This window comes from Carettochelys insculpta, chromosome 6, assembly GCF_033958435.1.
Source record: "Carettochelys insculpta isolate YL-2023 chromosome 6, ASM3395843v1, whole genome shotgun sequence".
In the NCBI taxonomy this organism is placed as follows: Eukaryota; Metazoa; Chordata; order Testudines; family Carettochelyidae; genus Carettochelys; species Carettochelys insculpta.
Genome location: NC_134142.1, coordinates 65,767,434 through 65,781,812, shown reverse-complemented (window position 1 = coordinate 65,781,812; position 14,379 = coordinate 65,767,434). Strand labels below are relative to the sequence as shown.

General features: G+C 42.0%; 1 protein-coding gene across 5 annotated transcripts in view; it reads left to right on the top strand.

Annotated features, from left to right (window-relative positions):
- RGS6 (regulator of G protein signaling 6) overlaps positions 1 to 14,379 on the top strand; it is a 491,454-nt gene that overhangs the window by 316,614 nt on the left and 160,461 nt on the right. The gene's annotated exons all lie outside the window — the stretch shown is intronic.

The following is a 14,379-nucleotide window of genomic DNA, read 5'->3' as shown; positions in this document are numbered from 1 at the left end:
CTTCTATCTGTGGTCTTAGTCTCTCAGTATCATCAGCAGCACCTTGCCTAGGTGACTTGTTAGGGCAATCGTTCTGTAGTTCTTTCACTCCAATGTACTTCCTTTCTTGGCTATTGCCACTAGCACAGACCTTTTCCATTCCTGAGGCGCCTTCTCTTCTTTCCATGCTATATTACATAATCGGTGTATTTCCTGAATCATGCTTTCTCCGCCGTATTTGATCATCTCTACCTGATCTTATCATTTCCAGGGCTCTTGCTGTTCTTTAGTTGTTTACTGCTTTTTCTACTTCCTCCTTTGAAATATCAGTCTCACTGTCAATGTTTGGTGGAGATATCTCTTTCAGATCTTCAATCAGTCCCTCTGAGACACTCAGGTCCAACTGTGCTTTGTACAGATCGGTGCAGTATCTCGTCCATCGCTGCACAATCTTCTCCCTGTTCATGAGCACTTCTCTGTTCTCATCTTTGATCGCTATCAGCTTTGGTTGCTGTTTCCTATTAATATTCCTAATTTCTTACACACCTCCCTGTTCTTACATGTGCCATAATATCTCTCTATATCTTCACATTGCTCCTCTAAGCATTTCTCCTTATCCTTTCTGGCTGCTTTCCATACCTCATTGCATTTCACCCTATATTGCTCTTCTGTCATCTCAGAAACATCTCTTCTGATCTTCAGTGCTCTCTTCTCTTGAACCAACTTCAGTGTCTCCTGGGTAATCCACTTTTTATTGATCTTTTCTTCTTCTGGAACAGTCTGCTCAATTGCCTCTTTTATAGCGATGGCTACCCCATGACTCTGTTATCTAGGTCTTTCTCTGAGGCTATAATCTTCTCTTTGAGCATTGCTCTGTAGGCTTGCCACATCTCTTCTTTTCTTAAACTGTGTCTCACATTTTCTTTTGATTTTTATCTTTATGTTTGTGATCACTGGACTTTGGTCTGAGTCTATATCTGCTCCTTGGAAAGTTCGGCAGTGCTGTACTGATGTTATCCTTCTTCTTATCAAAATCATATCTATCATGTTCTTGGACTTCATGTCATTCGATCACCACGTGCACTTCCTACAGTCCTATTGTTGGAATCTTGTGTTGGAGATCACCATCTCATGCTCTGTAGCAAACTCTAGTAGTTTCTCAGCTCATTTGTTTCTTTCTCCATATCCAAACCTTCCCATGACTCCCTCCCAACCTTCGTTATCTGTTCCAGCCTTTGCATTCCAATCTCCTCCAATGATCAACACATCTTTCTTCGGTGTCTCCTCCATCTATGTCAAGTCTTCATAGAATAGCCCAATCTCTTCCTCCGTACTGTCTGACGTGGGTGCATACACCTTAATGACTGAGATGTTGAATGGTTTTGCTTTGAATCTTGCGACCATCATTCTTTCACTCACCGGTTTGCATCCTAATAATGTTCTTCTAGCTGTTTTGCTAAGAAGGAATCCAACTCCTGCTTTGTGCTTTGTTTCATTTCCTGATCAAATGACTTTGCAACCATATATCTGCTGATGCCATCCAACACATCTCTGCCAACCCAAGTATATCGCATTGGTATCTCTCCACCTTCTTCTGAAGCAGCTCTAATTTTCCAGTTGCCCACAGTGTTTGGACATTCCACGTTCCAATGGATAGCGCATGTGTTAGTTGTAATTTTCTTTCAGTAGCCAACTTATTGACCTAACCCCAAATGCTCAATTGGTATCATGGACCTTGTTTATCCAGGCAACATCTGAGCCAGCATCATTTATCATTTAGTTGTACTGGCATCAGATTTCATTCACATTGTTGTTTGATGGTCAGCGCATCGACACACATCTGACCAACCCTCCTCCTTCATCCAGGCATGGGACTGGCATAGAGCTCTGAAAGTAAAGCTAGAATAGAGCCAAGATCCCCCATCTACCACTTCTAACAAATGGTAACAGTTTCTCATTGCATGCACATTTCTTTCTCAAAACTTCTGTCTGTCACACAGGAAGCTTAGAGTTCAGAAGCCAGCAGAACTTTAAATACTCTTGAACTCTAATACAAAATGTGACTGTTACGGGGTTTTTTGAATTCTATGAAAACTGAACTCAATGCTTCTTAAAAACTGACTCTTACATCTCTTTACAAATCTATAATTTCTGCAAAAATACAGTTAAACTAGAGAAAATAAATAATACAGGTAGAAAGTGTAAATTCTTGTAAGTAATTACCTCCTCTCCCGTAATGTCATAGATTAGTCATAACAGCTCTCATCTGATATGCAGCTTCGTCTAAACCGTATTTGCACAGGGTCTGTCCTGGGGTATCTATATTGAACTGTTTTCCGTAAAATGTCCTGCCAGTCTAGCTTAGGCACAAGCAGAGACAGGCAGTCAGCATGGATCAACATTCAGAGGGTATGGGCGAGCATTCATGTGGTACTCATGGTCAGTACCTGGCCTGAGCTGGGAGTGCTAATGATCCATCCAGCAGACCAAATTGGGTGATGAGTCTTGGTCACAGGCCAGGTGAGGCATGTTGTACACATGTGTTAGTTAACAAGGCTTAGTCTTGGGGCTTGGGCCTGTGCTCTGGCCCTAATAGCAGTCTTCTCAGCTCCATAACTTAAGACCTGGGACACAGGCCTATGCACAGGCCTCACTAGGCACCAACTCGGGTTCCAGGCAAGGCAACAGACGGTAGTAGTTGACTCGGCCCAGGCCCTGGTGCGTGGTGGGGAGACAAACAGTAGCAGTTCACTAGACCCAGGCACTGGATCAGAACTGGGTGACAAACAGTAGCAGTTTACTTGGCCCAGACCCTGGTACAGCTCAGGGCTGACAAACCCACTGTCCCCAGTAACTGGGGAGGAAACTGCCACCCTGAGATTGGGGGCAGGAAAGTTGGAGGCACTGGCCCTCTCAGTCCACTGCACCCTGACCCTGAACCCTAGCAGTGACATATCTGACTGTCATGCTAAGAGTCTGTTAGCTAGCCCTGTTCAGAGCAAGTGCAGACAAGCTGGTAATTAAAGGATCAGCCGCTGCTGGTGTCTGTCTGCAACATCATTCCCACTGTGGTTAGGAACCATGAAGCTGCAACAGTGATAGCTGTGATGGAAAACATTTAGGACCCAAAATGCCAGTGTGAACAAAGTCGTAAAGGCAGGGAACATTACACTGATTCCCCTCTCCCAGGGTGACAGTGCTGTGTGCTTAATCCTGTTTCTACAATGTCAAAGCAGAACGTGAGACTGTACATGTATTTATTCAATTCAGAATAATACTGTGGACCCTGCTGATGATAAACTTGCTCATAATGAAGCTTCTCTTTGAATTAAGTATAAAATCTCTTTAAAATTATTTCCTGTGGAACTTCAGTCCTTTTACTCACAAGTCAAGATCTGGGAAACAAAGGGTTCCTGCTTCTGATGGGGGCTGATACCGTTCACCCAAAAGCAGCTGATCACCTCTTAGACTCCTTTCACTGGCTGGAGATCATCTCCAACTGTCAATTAGGATAATTGAAATGCTAATAGAGACCTATATCACTTCATTGTCATGCTTTAGCTCTTCTTAAATGCTGGAAAAATTACACTTCTTCAGACATTGAGCAGAAAGAGACTTAACAATAGACAAAAGAACCCTGAAGAAATGGGTAAGTGGGGAATCTTTGATCTTCTAAGAAATATAGGCATAGAAAGAAGAACAAATTAAAGAAAATTGGAAGAGTTTTTACTTTTTAAATTTTAACTGTTCTTTTGATAAATTAATGTAACTGACTTCTAGCTCATTCTTACATTGTACTTAAATGTATGAGCTGCTTCTTGACTTTATAGACTGAGCATTTATTTGTATCTCACAGAGCAGTGGGGTATTGGAAGTAGGAAGATGAATATTTTGTTAGGACCTTGTCTGTGCTAGAGAAATGTACCACTTTAAATGGCTTGGTCATCTTAGTCAAGTATATCAGATCCACACACCCAAGTGCTGCAATTATAGATTCTCTTTGACTTCATTAGCCTTGCTAAAAGTTAGTTTACTAGTTTAATCTAAACTGATTAAGCATGAACCATTTTATTGCAGTAAAATCATTAAATGGTTCATACCAAAATGGCTTAGACAGCATTCCCATAGTGTGTTCTCCCAGAATCCACTGCCTCTCTGAGAAGTGCAAGAAGGCATTGCAGTGAAATGATTTTAAGCAGTGGTACTGAAGGCTGAGGCAAATTGCAATGGTTCTAAATCATCAGGATTAGGCAAGCATTTGGAGTTAAACAAGAATAATCCCATGGATTTACCTAAAAATTATTCAGTTCCTTAAAGTAGGCATGGTCCATAACTGAGTCATATGAGTTGTTCAGCACTCTGAGAACATAATGTGTTTCCTTTTGCTTTTATTTTCATGAAAAGGGTAGATGAACTTGGGGACATAATGGCAGACCCTGCATTCTCCCATTACCACAAAGATAAAGTCTTCCTGTGCCTACATCCGAGGTTCTGGCAAAGGCTATATCCAGGTTTCCAATCAACCAACCCACCCATTTAACTACTTTCTTCCTGAAGTTTCGCACCTTGGAAGAGGAATATACCTTTTGTCCCTCTGTGTCCAATGAACTTTGTCTTCTACCTACAAAGGACAAGACCAATCAGGACTTACTTGACTTAAACCCTTGTACTCCAAGTGGAGCATAGGTCTTCTACAAATCTCCTCCACTTCACTGTATTTTGAGACAAAACTTCTAGCTGACTCCAGGAATACCCCAGTTATTGTCCTTCAGTCTCAGTAGATCTTCTCCATGTTGTCTGAGGTCTTCCTCTTTCGTGTTTTCCTTGAAGGGATCCATTTGACAGCTTGATGGACTGTGCTGGCAGATGGTTTTCTGAGCGTGTGGCCTAACCATCCCCACTTTCTTTTCTTGATTTGAACATCATGTGGTTCTTGTCCTCCTCTGTTCCATAGCTTCTCATTTGTGACAGTCTTGCCATTTGATGCAAAGGATGTACCTCAGGAACCTGTTTATAAATGTCTGTAGCCTGTGATTTGAAGACTTTTTAGTATGCCAGGTCTTGCATTCATACAAGAGCACACTCTTCACGTTTGTCTTGAATATCCACAGTTTCATCTTCACAGATATTATTTGAGAAGTTCATATGGGATGAAGAGTATTGAATGCAGCTGTTGATTTCCCTATTGTATCATTGATATCCTTGTCTGTTACTCTGTCTCTTCCCATAATACTCCCCAAGTAAGCAAACTGCTCCACATCTTCTAGGTCATCCCCTCCCAGTTTGATGGTGGTGTTGTTGGACTGGTTGATCCTCCTTATCTTGTTGTTTCCCTTTTTAAAGCTCGGTCCAGTCATTGGGGCAGTTTTGTGTAGCATTGTGACCTTTTCTTCCATGCTTTCATGTTGGCGTAAAAGAAGGGCAACATCGTCAGCAAAATCAGTGTCACCTAGTTGTTTGAAAACTGTTTACTGAAAGCCCATTGATGGCCATCTGTTGTCCTGCTCATAATCTAGTCCATTGTGGTCAAGAGTAGGAAAGGTAACAATGGACATCCCATCTCGCTCTTGTATTGTCTCTTGAATGCTGAAGGACTCTGTCAAGATACCATTGTGAACAGCTTGTCGTGTCGAGCATTCGTACATTGAACAGATCAGGTTAATAATTTTGGATGGGGTGTCATGGTGTTACAGCAGTTTTTACAAAATGTCTCTATCAATGCTGTCAAAGCCCTTTTTGAAGTCTCTGAAGGCTATGTATTGGGGGAGTTCCATCCAAGCAACTGTTCTGTGTTCACTCTGAGAGTTGCTGTTTGATCAGTACAAGAGCTCTGATTTCGAAAGCTGGCCTGTTCTTCTATGAGCTATCAGTTTGTCTTCATTCTCTCCAAGAGAATCCAATTGAATGCTTTCCCTGAAATAGACAGTAGTGTGATGCCCTTCCAGTTCTTACATTCCTTCATGTTGCTTTCTTTGGAACCTTAATAAGGTTGCCGTGCTTCCAGTCTTGTGGGATCTCCACAGTGTTCCAAATTTTCCCAAATAGACTATACATCATGTTGACTGATGTCTCACTGCATGCCTTGATTGCTTTTGTGGGATGTTGTCTGGACCGGGTGCTTTTCTGCATTTCAGATGGGTAATGGCTTTTGTGATTTCTTCTTTTGTAGGTCTGCTGCTGTTAATCTGCAGAGGTGTATTTGCAGGTGGTGACTCCCGAGTTTCATGTGGGCGGGGCAGTTCAGTAGCTCTTCAAATTGTTCCTTCCATCTAGTGAACTGATGACTCGGATTCATTAGCACATGCCCCTCCTTATCCAGTACTGACGGGTCCACTCTATGTCGTGTCCCAGTTAGCTTCCAGGTGATGTCATATGGCTCTTTCAAATTTCTATGTCCTGCAGCTTGTTATGCTTGTAGTGCAAGGTTTTCCACAAAGTTTTTCTTGTTTTGTTTTACAGACTTTTTAACTTCTCTGTTGGTTTCAGAATACAGTCTCTGAGTCTCTGCCTTGGCTGCTCTTGTTATGCTGTTGTTGATTGCTGCTCTTCTGTCCTTTTGTTCCTTCATTTTTCACAGAGTACCTGCTGTGATCCCTTCTTTGTGACACCTTTGTCCTCTTTCCCAATGTTTTATCGCAGGTCTCTTTCCAGGCTGTTTTGGTCTTACCAAATTTGTTCTACGGTAGCATCTTCTGGGATAAGGTTTGTCAAAAGAGCATTATCTGTTGGACAGCTCCACTTGGAAACCTTCAGCAGCTCCCTGTTGAATCTCAGTCCTGGCTGGGTCACTTTTGTGGTGTACCTCTGGAGCTTGAACTTCAGTTTTATCCTCATCTTCATATCAGCTTTTGTGCACCTGCTTTGAGGGGAGGGGAATGCATTAAAGTGCAAGTTACCAGTGTCTTCCTGGGAAATTACTTGAGTAAAAGTACATACGCATGCACACACGTCATGTCTAGATTGTACTCAAGTACGCAGAAGTGAAAACAGCTGCACTTTTACTAAAGTGACTTTTTGGGTGCTTTTTCCACCTCTGTATTTAAGACCTTGATTTTTGCCAAGATTGAAGCGAACATTTAACTTCAGGCCACGAGTAGATTCTCAGACTTCAATAGGACTGTTCATAGTTGATGTGGTTAAGTTCATGCATATGGTTTTACAGGGTCAGTGCATAAAAATGTGTCTACTGTAAAAATGTGTTTACTCTGTCAAATTATTTAATTAAATGCAATTTCTGTGTATATACTGGTGCTGTGTCACTGATTTAAGTCATGCCAATAATAGATGGACATATGTTCTGAAGGCTGTTGGAATTTGGAATGAACAAGGAAAAAATTGAAATAGCTGATTTCCTATTTATTTTAACCTATTGTCCTTTAATACAAAAGTGATTTTTTCATTTTTCTTGTGAAGCACCTTTTGAAGAAAGATGTGGGAACAGGAGTTGGGGAGAGAGTACAGATTTATTCAGGATATAAAACCAACCATGCCTGCGTGCGCGCACATACACAAGCTATATTTTAATTTACAGTCCTAGTATTAGATGGAATATCTCAAGCATAAAACCAGAGATCTTTGTTCCCTCTCTTATCTCTGTACATCAGAGTAGACCAGGATCTGATTAAAAACGATGAACAAGATCTCCCAGCTCCTCTTGCTCCATTTCCAATATCTACTGCATTATCCTTTTTTAATCTATTGTGGCAGGCTGGTCATAAGTGTCCTAATATATAGGCAATAGCTGGATAAGAGCCCTGTAACTTACCTGAGAAAGTGTCTGAAGTGGAGATGTTTTCAGTAATAGAGTTTAATTTATTAAAGCCACTTCCCGCTGTTGTTATAGGACTCAGTTCTGCAAATATAAGAATATTTGGTTTTTAGAACTGAAGCTTCTTTTTATCTCTCTGATCAGATAGGATCACACTTGATCATTATTCAGCTTGATTTCTCTGAGATGCTGGCTTTCCATCTGGAGCTCCTGCAACTGTGCTCAGGAATATTGGATTAGACCTCTCATTCCCTGCCAAATTGTGAATATTGTTTTCTCTTGATTTTTTTTCCACATTCTGTGCATGGTTGTTAGTGAACTTAACATAAAATTCCTCTGGAGGTAAACAAGTTTAGCCATTTTGTTCATGTCCTTTCCATTTTCAGGAATCTGCCCCAAGTTAATTAGTATTAGTTTCCAAGAAAGTTGGTTGTTAGTACAGCTGTTTGATAGTGTACTACCACTTCGTATGTACAGGAGCAGCATAGATGATTGTGCGTTTAGATTGTTTTAGCAGGCATTGCTGGGTGATGCGGTTAGAAATCATTTTCCAGTTTTTTAAAATCTTCATTCTTAGAAGAAATGCTCGTGTTCATGGTTGGTTATACAGGATTCTGAAGAGAGAGTTGTCTGAGCAGCTGGAGGGTTTGCACTTGATCTCTGATTATCTTCAATCCTTGAAGCAGATAGTAACAGAGAGAGAGCTGTGCTAGTCTATATACTATCAAAACAACCCTTCTGCTGCTGGCTCCACCTGGCAGCCAGGGCCGAGTTCAAAATCTAGGGGTTACTCTTCATCCATCCAACACAGAATTAGCTCAAGCCCCTGCTCTGTTACCTGGGAAATTGACACAACACCCTTGGGTGTCTCTAAGAGGCACTGCTTCCCCACTCACCAGCACAGAGTCCGAGTGTAGAAAAGAAACTTTTATTAAAAGTGAGAGAAGTAACTTGGCATTAATTTGGGAAAACTCCATGAACAGGGTTCACAAACATAAGCCATGATTAAAAGTGCCACTCCAAGTAGGTTTGGCCAAAGTGCCTTTTTCCTCTCAGATTCTTAAGTCCTGCAATGTAGAGTTCCCATCACAAACCCGACTCTTCTCTGCACCACAGCCACAGTTGCTGACTTTGATCAGTGCACACCCAGAGTTCAGAGGTGCATCTGCAGAGTTCACCTTCCATCCTGGGTCGGGGGAGTTATCTTACTCTGCTGGTCACTCGCCATCTTCCTGCTCACTGCTCTCCACCACCACCCTGCTGGCCACTTACTACACCTTTCTTCTGCTACCCTGCTGGCCTTTCATCGCACTGTCAGTCACCATCCACTGCCATCCACCCTTTGGACGTGGCTTCTGCCCATCAGTCTCGTGGGATTTCAATTCCTAGTGATTTCAGTTGCAGCAAGCAGGATAGAACGAACTCCAGCACAGTTAACATGAGAAAGAAGCTGTTGATGATATTTAGCTCTGTTCTTTGAACAAATGTTTTTGTGAGAGTTGGGGGTGTGGGAGCAATCAAACCAGTCCAGGCAGGAAAGGATGTACAACCTCTTGACCAAAACAACCTTGCCTCTCCCTCTACTCTCCTTGAGCTCTGAAAGTCAACTCCCTACTTAACAAGGTTCTTTCTACTAACCGGGAGCCCCTTTCCATGGAAGAATTTAGCACTGTTCTACTTTTGTGTATTCTCACAAAATTGCAAAAGTGGGAAGCATATTGTACCTAACTCACCATTTCACACAAACAGCTTGTGTTGGGTCACAAATGAAGTTGACTACAATGAGGAAGATACTACTCCCTCTGCTGAATATCTACAAATCTCAGCAAGGCAGGAGCAAACTGTATTTACATAGACCCAACCAGAGCCTCTTCCGTGCTTTTAGCTGGCTGTCTGGGAAGATTTCTTCAGATCCTGCTTACAAAGAATTGCCATTGGATTTGAGCTCAGATTCTGGAGATGCTGAGATTGCCTGAATGCTGTTTGGTCATCTCTGTACCAGGACTGATGTATATGTATAAACAAAACAAGTTACCACATGGGACATAGTAGTCAATAGCTGATACACGATTTTAGCTACAGCAATTGCATAGCTAAAATTTACTTTTCCAACCTCAACTTCCGTGCCTGTCTTCTGTCTTTACAGAAGAAGGTTGACTAGAGTGTTTCTCCCATCAACCTTCCTTAATCCTTGAGGTGCACAAGGAGTTACAGGGTCAACGCTGACCTTGGAAAGGTTGATTTTTCCATGTAATGTAGATGTGCGCTTAGAAGATACCCATCACTGATTTCTCCATAAGGTGTCTGACCTCCACGGACCCAGAATTATGTTACCATTTGGCAGACGGGCAATACTAGTATGAGAATCAGACACTGATTTTGAAAGAAGGGACAACACACCTGGAAGACAATAAACTCACCTGCTTACAGTTAAGTATGAGTTTAAGTACGTTTGTGAATCAAGGTTTGGCTAGTACTTGAGAAAATGCCTCTGTTCACATGGTTAAAACTGCTTTATTTTGTTTCTGTTGAAATGTTTCATTCAGCATATAACATTTATTTTTTATACCTCTGAATGGATGCTCACTTTCTTTAGATTTATGTGAGCTACTGTAAAATTACTTCCAGAGCTACTTGGGACCCATACTAACCGTGATAATAAATGGTTGTCAGAATCAATTAGAAAGCTCTCGTGTTAGCTTCTCTGACAGTCCTTTAAAATGACCATATTGTCTGGGTATTATTAGTGGCTCCAGCACCAGTTTTAGCTTATGCCTCTTAAGAGATTTGTAAGAGCAATTTTTGATTCCTTAAATAAAAATGGATTCTTCTGATACATATATTAATTTTAAAAAGGTATCTTCCATTCTTGTTTTATGCTTCTTATATTTGACGACTGCTAATCAGAAAACTAGTGTAGCTGCTCTGACCTTTGATCATATTACAATGAAAGGCATGAAACAGATCATTTAAAAATGTGATTTTGCAGAATGTAGTTTTGCAGCCAATGGGGATTCATTTAAATAAACTTATTTATTGAGCATTACTTCACTATAAAGATGAACCTGAGCAACAAAGCGCAAATACGAATGCACATTTTCCCAAGGGTTAATGCCATCTGCATGGTGGGATATTGTATTATCCCATTTTAAAAGTGTATCTGAGTTTAGAACTTTGGATCTGTACCTTGCAAAATCTGGGAAAGTTCAGATCCGGTGTCTTGATTTGAATCTGCATCTGCATCTATCTATTTTACACTTCTACCATATAGGTATGTTAAATGTTGTTTATTTGCATATTGTGTGTACGCTATTAATATTACTGCCATTTGTTTGTGATGGTGCCCACCATGTACTAGATGCTTTCCATATAGACAAGAAGGAACTTGGCCTCTGTGTTGTATAAGTAATCAACACAACCATACTTACTATTTTTTATGCTTGTCCACAAGGTGTCAGATTTCTTCAGTAAGATGTGATTTCTGGGAACACCTTATTTTCAATTTCCTTTTTAGTTGTGGTGTTCTACGGCAATAGTCAAAAGTTCTGTGAATTACTCTATTTAGTTATATTTATTTTCAGTCTCTATTGTAGCTGACCTGCCACTGACTGACATTTAAGATGAATATTTTTACAGTTTTCTGGGCATCAGGTAGCCAGCAAGAGCAGGCTGGGGGTGCGAGTGCTGAGTCTGGGCAGGAATTAGGATGTGGCAAAGGGGTGAGGGTGTGGGGACTGAATGGGAGGTAGGGTGCAGGGTTTGGGCAGGAGATTAAGTGTGGGAGGGGGCAGAGGATTGGGGGGCTTCCCTGGAACAGTTCTTGGGGCAAACAGGTGGCTCCTCATGGCCCTGCACTTACAGGCACCATTACTCCCACAGGCTGCAATTCCCAGCCAATGAGAGTGGCGAGGGTGGAGCCTGTATGTGAGCGCTGCTAACAGTGACACACATGGCTCCAGCCTGGACGGAGGGCGGGAGGTACCAGGAATGGCAGCATGCAGAGACACTTCTCCACATTGCCTCTGCTGGGCAGAGCCATGAGCAGCTTGTGGGGCATCAGCCCAGGGTTTCCCCATTCTCCTTCCCCCCAGGCCCACCAACAGGGAGGTAAGGGAGTCAACCGCATAGGGGCCCGGCATTTCAAAGGGACCCAGAGCTCCTGGCTGCTGCCACTGCTCCAGTATTAGCAGTGGTGTCTGGGAGCTCTGGAACTCTTTGAAATGCTGCAGGAGCATCACTCTGCCACTCTGTGCAGCTTCTGAGGGTTTGTGGGGGGGTGGGCAATGCTGTGCTCTGGGTAGTGCTAAGGGCTGACTGCCCTTGGCACCATCCCTTCCCCTCTGAGGCTTTGCCCCATCCAGGGGTATGGAGCCACCCCTCACCCCAGACCTTGTGCCTGGGTCTGCAGGCACTGTTTTGGTGTCACTGGACACAGCCTCTAATGCAGCTCTGCATGCTGCCCCTTCCCCCTTCCTTAGCCCAGAGCCCTGGGATGCAGCCCATAAAGCACATTTCATAATCTGGCCCTGGATGTGGGGTGAAATTCAAGAGATGAAGTGTCAGTGGATGAGCCCTCTGGGCCATTGGCTGGGACATGCTCTCCAGGAGCAGTGTGTAAAGACTTCTTAGTACACTGACACTATACCTAATCACGAAGATTTTATTTCTCCAGGCTGTCCATTTGGCATGTTTCATTAGCATGAAAAATTAAAAAATCAGTACTACAAGAAAGGAGGGTGTAATTCAGATGCTGCTGGAAGAGGTAAGCAGAACTGAGCTGAATATCAACTCCCTAAAAAACTGAAATCTTTAAGCAGTTTTTCTGCTTCTTGTCTCTGGAATCAGTTCATCTGACAAGATCACGGCCACTTAACAGCATTAGCATTGGAGAGACAGCACATTTATTTTCTCCCATTTTGATTGTTGCATTTAACATTTTTAATGCAATGTGCTCTTTCAGTTGAATTACTTTATGAAAAAAATTGAGAGAGAGTGGGGTTGCATACCCTTTCGGAGAGCTTTAGTGAAAATATGACCCTTTTGATGGTGTTGAATAGGGTTGCTACTAGAAATGAAAATCAAACTCTTTTTGCATCCACTTTGCACCACCTTTTTAGATCTAACCTTTCTTGTGACACATTGCATTGCACTGAGTCAAATCATGCATGAAATGACCTGCCACTCTGCATTAAGTAGTGCAATATAACACACACAAATGTTTTGAGCATCTTTAATGTTTTTATAGAGCATTTGCTAATCATTTTGTAGGACTGTCCAGCCTGAGTTCCTTTTAATGTTTATAAACTTAACAACCACAAACGTAAAGGTGTGCTGTATATGCAGCATGGTTTTGTGCATCAGTTCTCTAGGGAAGCCAGTACTTTAATACTGTGTGTGCTCTTTAATGTAACTTTCCTCTCAAGAACAACAGTGCCAATTGGCTGGGTTTCATAGGGGGCTGTTTTATTAGCTGATTTCTGACTAGCTGCAAATTAACGTCTGGGTTATTGTGTGGAAAGCTGGAAATGTATTAATGGAAAATTGCATCCACATAAGGAGAATTTTTTTTCGAGTGCTACCACTTTTCAAACATTTTACCAAGTGGATGTGGTAACCCCTGTTATAAATTCTTACCTAATTTTGCCTATGACTGATGTCTACATTTTACAGCATATTGTTGAACCTACATGTTGAAAACAGGTTTTCAATGTAAAAAGTCAAACGTGATCTCTGATTTCAGCCCCTCAGTCTCTGAAGAGAGACCAGGACCCAGAGAGACCCTCCAATGTGCCATTGGTATCTGAGGGCAAAATATGGCCCTGACATTTTTAAATACCCAATATGGCAATTTTTAAAATGAATGATGCTTTGTTTTAAAAGCTTTTCCATATTCAGAAAGGGGTCCTGTGTACAATATAGCTGTTGGCTTCTTGCTGTAGGGTTTTTACTTTCTGATAAAGACTTACCAGCTGGGTAGAAATTCTGTATTCCTTTAACAGTCAAGGTTGGAGAACCAAACAATCCCATCAGAGTGTCTTTGGGTGGTGAAACCATGAAGTTTACCAAGCATCTTAGCCATAATAATACAAATCTCTACTGTGGGGATCCATCAGCTCCTTCTCTACCTGCTCAGTTCCCTGTATAAAGTATGTTTTTCTACTATTATGAAGGAACTTGACTGCAGCTGCTTACTATGACAGGGAAGAAAAATGACTCAGCAAGTGCAGCCTATTTTGTCTCACCTACCCACCCTTATTTTAAATCATTCTTTCCTTACTCTCAGGCTGTGGCTACTTCCAGCTTGCTCCATGGAAAATCTCCTTTCCAGGTGGCATTGGAGCTGGAAAAGGAGATCCTGGCCAAGGCTGGGATCTCCTTTGCTGACTGCCTCTCGGTTCAGGCAGGCAGAGTGAGGCTTTTGCATTTTCTGTATTTCCAGCTATGTGAAGAAGGAAACTGAACAGCAGCTTCCAGAACTTTTGCTTAAGTTTTAGTTTGGGAATTTGCTGGTAGAAGTCTGGGTGTTTGGGATATTTTAAATTACAGGGGCATCATTTGTGGTCAGATCTTAGTTCTTGTGAAGACTTCAGGACCCAGGACTTGATCTACTAGTAACAGATCCTGAACTCACA